This window comes from Tripterygium wilfordii, chromosome 23 (genome assembly GCF_013401445.1).
Source record: "Tripterygium wilfordii isolate XIE 37 chromosome 23, ASM1340144v1, whole genome shotgun sequence".
In the NCBI taxonomy this organism is placed as follows: domain Eukaryota; kingdom Viridiplantae; phylum Streptophyta; class Magnoliopsida; order Celastrales; family Celastraceae; genus Tripterygium; species Tripterygium wilfordii.
The window spans coordinates 12,583,599-12,590,148 of NC_052254.1; the positions used below are offsets into that span (position 1 = coordinate 12,583,599).

Here is a 6,550-nt window from a genome sequence, read left to right on the forward strand (position 1 = left end):
TATCATTCATGGCAGTTAGATCCCGAGCTTTTGCAAAGAACAAAAATTGATCTCAACAGATGAGCCCTAAATCACTGCAGGTGTACTCTAAGAATTTTCAGTCATGATTTGTTTCTCCAGATCATCCATGGCGGCGAAGGACTAAAGTGAGTGAAAAATAACTCTGCAGCAATAACCAATACAAAATTTTAAGAGCTAATCCAACTCAAGAGCCAGAAAGTTGAATATAGAACAAAGTACATAAAAGGCTAGAATGATGCCACCAAGATCTTTTATTTTACTCTTTCCAGAACACCACTAACAACAAAACCAACATTTCAAGATCTCACTCATAATGTTTGGGTAGAAGGACATACAAAAAGCAGTTATGAAACAAATCCAAGAAACAGATCAGAAGGCACTTAAAGCTATTAATCATACTCATGTATGGACATACCTTGCTATTTTTAATTTTTTCCTTCTCCTGAAGAATACCCTACTGCAAAAATCACCGCATGCTTTAAAATAAAATGTTTGAAGCTATAAAATTGCACCTTAAGAAACTTACAGAGTTAGCAACTACCTTAGAGGATGATTCTACAGGATCTCAATCCAAATGGTTTCTCATATCTTCATCTTTTGGAAGATCTTTTGAGTAGACTTGAAATCCCACCTGAAACCAATGTTTTCAAATGGGAAAACGAAGGTCAGGCGTAAGCATTGATGCGTTGAGGCGTAAGTTTTTTGGAAAAAATATTTTTTATATCAAAAATATATAAATATATTAGAAAAAAGGGCATAGAACTAATAATAAGTCATTCTCATACTAGAAAATAAATTAGGGTTTAAATTTCAATGTTGAATACACTGTAAAAGAAATCCACGAAAAGAATTTCTTCAGCAAAGAAAATAAATTAGAAAAAAATTATGAAAAAAGGTCCATTTTATGTGCCCCTCAAAGTTGCGGTTCACAAAGAAGAAGAAGAAGAAGAATCAGAGTTTCCCATATAGTTTCTGACATGGACTTGATGTCCAATGTCACAGATTCAAAGTGCATGGAAACCCTACCTGCAATTTATTTGTATAGCCTTTACCAAAGAAAACAGACAAAATTTATCAAGCAAACACCTATTAATATTATCGCTCACCTCTTGCTTTGAGAAACCATTAGTGAAGTAATAACACATCAACAACAAAACCCATAAAATCAGATGGAAGATAAATTATAGATGAACAATAGCAGAAATCTATACCCACTAAAGAGGAGCAGAAGGCTCAGGCGAGAAATGCAGCAATTTTAATGATGACTCAAAAATCAGGTAAAAGAATTTGAAAAGCTCAGACCAAAAAGTCAAGAAAGGAAATAAACTAAGCAGAAAACCCTCACTTTGGAAGTTTATATATCAGAGAGTTAACCAATTGCAAGCATTGCAAGAGTCGAATCATATGGCTTTAATTTTCTTTTTGGCATAAGTTTAATTATAGAGACATGTATTGAAGCATATAAGACAACCACAAGATAATTTATCTCTAATACCCATTTCGTTTCTGATCAGAAAGAAATACCCAGCTTTGGAAGACCCCAGGTTTCTGAAGTAGATTAGAGAGGAGATATCTAGAGCCAATGTATTTTATTATTGGAAATTTGCACAACTATTGCCATTATAAAATGCAATACCCTATCAAAGTGTGGGGGAAAAAAATTACCAGTTTTTGATGATGCATGGGATTTGGGCATTCCACTTCGAATAGAACTCTTATTCTGGCTCCTGTGTTTGAATTCGAAAGGCTGTCCTCATCGTCATCCTCATGAACATTATATGCAACCTTAAATACAGTCAAACACAGAGGTATGCAGGGTGAAAGTGGTATGCATGAGCAGCGAGGCAACAACTCGTATGAGGAGAACCGAGGTAACAAAAGGGAATGAACTACCCATATAACTTAAAGAAAGGCAAGGACCGAAAAAATGTACTTGAGAATTAAAGACAACCCAAGTTGCTTGAAGAATTGAAAATGTGGGGTGTCAACAGCTGCATCAAAAGATGATGAAAAATAATTTACATTGAGAAAGAAGTAGCAAAACAGAGCATGGATAAAAATCTCTACACAAACATGAGAGAGAGAAAATTATCAACACCAAGGAAAAACAAATAATTAATAAAACAATAATCACCACCAAAGATAACACTCACGCACTCTTTAAAATATCAATAAATAAACACTTTAAAAATGCATATAATATGTCTATTAGTGTGTTAATACAATAGCTTGCATCATTTGATTTCTGACAGCATGCAGCCGTTGTAGGTAACCAAAGATCTTATTATGAAATGGGCAGTGCATAATTGGAGGTGTCACGCCCCGTCCCAGGAACGTGATTTATTGGCAACACGTGTGTGCACCCACGTGCCGCCACCTAAAATACCAAGACTCAAATACCATAATACCAACACAAATTTAAACAAAAATCCGGCAGCACCTCCCCGTATATCGGAGAATGCCTCATGCACAACATATAACAATTTAAACCAATAATTCCCATACCACCAACTAAATATCCAGGGCCTCAGGCCATATCATCCCAAACATAAATCATCATACACACATACATACCAAGGCATCAAGCCTAACCATCCAAAATCTTCATTTATCCCACACATTACATACTTGTATATATCCTAATATACCATTAAGCCAAAGACTAACCAACACCACACAAAATAAAACAACAAACCACCACAAGTCCAGGCCATCCGCGTCACGCTCCTCCCTGCTGATCCGTAGTCGGAGCACTAGCGCTAGTACCTATATCACCTGAGGAGGGGGAAAAATAAATGGTGAGCAGGAAGCTCAATAGGGATAACGAATAGGAGTATAAAATAAGAAACCAGTCCGGAATATTATAAAGAAATAACGCAATGCAACAATATGCCATGTTGTCAAACAAATGCAATTCCGTACATCTAACCGAGCCATGTCTCTAGAGCCAATAAGACGGAACCACTAGCACATGCTCTCACAAATACTCCATGCCATGCCACTAGAGCCAATTAACCGGAACCACTAGTGCATGTTCATACGAGTACCATCAACCGTGTCACTAGAGCCAAATAACCGGAACCACTAGTACACGTTGACGTACATACCACAATCCAATCCTCCATTTCTACCATGCAACCAATGCAATGTCACACATTAATGTTATGCAACTAAATTCAATTTGCGCGCAATTTCATTAAAACATATGCTCAAGAGTATCGACTACTCGATAGATGAACGAGTGTCCATGGGTAATGCATTCAACATTAAACACACAACGTAGCAACTTGAGTTCACAATAGCACACAATCCAAGGTTTGTTTCCCCTTGAACAAAAAGGCGGAAACGAATGAGATTAACCACAATTCGGGTAGCCAAAAGTGTTCGAAATTGAGGGTTAAGGAAATCCCTACCTCGTTTTGGCCAACCCACAACTCTTCCAAGCCCAATCAACCTAAACCATACACGCATTTGCAATTCAATTTACATCCCAAAATTATTATTTTCCAAACCAACTACTCACATTTATCTCAAAATTTCAAGGTAAACTACTCACCTTGCCCAAATCTTCAAACCCTAGGACAACCACCTCTCCTCCTATCTCCACACTTCAATCCAAGCTCAAATCTAGCATTAATATACATAAACTTTGATTACTCAACAATCTTTTACCCCAAAACTTCCAATTTCACGAAATTCCACAAAACCCATAAACCCTAGCTTGAAATCCATGGAAATCTTACCTCAATCTTGAAGAAATCTTGAAAACCAAGCTTTAGAAAGTCCAAAATCTTCAAGTCAAGCTTCTTTCTCCTTGATTCACACCAAAATCCTTCTTCTCTCTAGTTCTCTCTCTCTCTCGGCGTTCTCTCTGTCAAATGTGTGAGAAATAGTAACCCAGAACTGTCTAAATGTGTTTTAAAACGAAATTTATCGTCGAGTGTCCGGACGGCTCATAAAGTGTCCGGACACTTTGTGAAGAAAATGAGACAGATTGCATATCTGCTCAAAAACTGCTCGAGGTGTCCGGACACTTGTTTGGGTGTCCGGACACTTCACATTTTTTTTATTTTTAAATTTGGGTTTTCACATCCTTTCCCCCTTAAATAAATTTCGTCCTCGAAATTTAAGTCATACCTGAGAAGTCGAATAGATGTGGATACTTTTTCTTCATTTCGGATTCCAATTCCCAAGTTGCTTCCTCGGTTCCATGATGCATCCATAACACTTTCACCAATGGTATTGTGCTTGACCTCGTAACCTTATCTTGCCTATCCAGAATTCTCATTGGTTGCACAAAATAGGTTCCATCATCCTCTACCGTCAATGTCTCCCAATCCAATACATGTGAAGGGTCCGGCTCATATTTTCGGAGTGTTGACACATGAAATACATTATGCACATTCGACAACTTTGGCGGCAATGCCAAACGGTATGCCACTTCCCCAACTCTCTCCAGAATCTCAAAAGGCCCAACATATCTTGGTGCTAACTTGCCTTGCTTGCTAAAACGTTGCACCCCTCTCCTAGGGCTTACTTTCACAAACACTTTGTCACCCACCGAGAACTCCAATGGCCTCCTTCTTCTATCCGCATAGGATTTTTGTCGGTTTTGAGCTATAAGCAACCTCTTCTTAATCTCCTCTACCTTGAGTTTGGCCTCCTTCACAAATTCAGGCCCGGACAACACTTTCTCTCCAACTTCCACCCAACACAAAGGTGATCGACACGGCCTTCCATACAAAGCCTCAAAAGGTGCCATTCCGATACTACTATGGTACGAGTTGTTATAGACAAATTTGGCCAAATGTAAGTAATCCTCCCAATTCCTACCAAAATCCATAACACACGCCCGCAACATATCTTCAAGTATTTGGATCGTTCTCTCACTTTGTCCATCGGTCTCCGGATGAAACGAAGTAGACATAGTCAACTTGGTACCCAACGCTTCTTGCAAACTCTCCCAAAAACGTCCCGTGAACCGCGAATCTCTATCTGATACAATGCTCAACGGAACTCCATGCAGCCTCACATTTTCCCGCACATACAATCTACTCAATGATTCAAGTGAATCTGTCTTGTTAATTGGAAGAAAGTGTGCCGACTTCGTCAACCGATCCACAATCACCCAAATGGTGTCCTTCCTCTTCGGTGTCAATGGTAGTGCTGTCACAAAATCCATGGTGATATTCTCCCATTTCCGTTGAGCAACCGGAAGCGGTTGTAACAACCCCGCAGGTCTTTGGTGTTCCACCTTCACCTGTTGATCCACCTTCGCTGTCTCTGATTCAACTCTTTTTGTGTGAAGAGATATTTGAGGCTCTTGTGATAAGAGAACACCTCAAACCTCTCTCCATACAAGTAATATCTCCACTGTTTAAGTGCAAACACCACCGCCGCCAATTCCAAGTCATGAACCGGATAATTCCGTTCATGCTGCTTCAATAACCGTGAACCATACTCCACCACCCTCTCCTGTTGCATTAAAACAAATCCCAAGCCTATTTTAGAAGCATCACAATAGACTTGGTATCCCACATTCCTCTCCGGAACAACTAATATTGGTGGAGATGTAAGTCTCCGCTTCAACTCTTCAAATGCTTCTCGCACTCCTCAGACCATACAAACGGTGTTTCTTTCCGTGTAAGCTGCGTCATTGGTGCAGCAATACGCGAAAAGTCACAAATGAACCGTCGATAGTATCCTGCCAAGCCAAGAAAACTCCGAATTTCGGTAATATTTTTCGGCCTTTCCCACTTTAACACTGACTCCACTTTGGACGTATCCACCGCAATGCCTTCCTGTGTGATAACATGTCCAAGAAACTTCACCTCTGTCGCCCAGAATTCACACTTGCTCAGTTTTGCATACAACTCATGCTCCCGTAATGTTTGTAACACTGCCCGTAAATGTAACTCATGCTCCTGGACCGTGGGTGAATACACCAATATATCATCAATGAATACCACCACAAAACGATCCAAAAATGGCCGGAGTACCCGCTGCATTAAGTCCATAAACACAGCCGGTGCATTAGTGAGTCCAAAAGGCATAACAAGGAACTCATAATGCCCATACCGTGTTCGGAAAGCCGTCTTCTGCACATCTGTCTCCCTAATCCTCAACTGATGGTAACCGGATCTCAAGTCAATTTTTGAAAAGTGCCTTGCACCCCGTAATTGATCAAACAAATCATTGATTCTCGGCAATGGGTACTTATTCTTCACAGTCACCCGATTGAGTTGCCGGTAATCAATACACATTCTCAAAGTTCCATCTTTCTTCTTCACAAACAACACCGGAGCGCCCCACGGAGAGACGCTCGGTGGAATAAACCCCTTTGACTCTAACTCTTTCAGTTGAGTCCCCAATTCCCTCAACTCTGCCGGTGCCATTCGGTAAGGAGCAATACAAAATTGGTTTAGTGTCCGAAACCAACTCAATAGTAAACTCTATCTCCCTCCTTGGTGGTATCCCCGGCAAATCCTCCGGAAATACATCCATAAATTCCTCAACCACCGGTATCGGC

The 6,550-nt window shown here is 40.0% G+C and overlaps 1 long non-coding RNA gene across 1 annotated transcript; it reads right to left on the reverse strand.

Moving 5' to 3' along the window:
* Positions 1 to 2,504: 2,504 nt before the first annotated feature.
* LOC119992656 lies at positions 2,505 to 3,826 on the reverse strand. Its single transcript, XR_005466420.1, has 4 exons — positions 3,765 to 3,826; positions 3,578 to 3,648; positions 3,435 to 3,475; positions 2,505 to 2,796 (listed from the first exon to the last, which is right to left on the reverse strand). It is a non-coding gene; the product is annotated as an uncharacterized LOC119992656 (long non-coding RNA).
* Between the last annotated feature and the right edge of the window lie 2,724 nt (positions 3,827 to 6,550).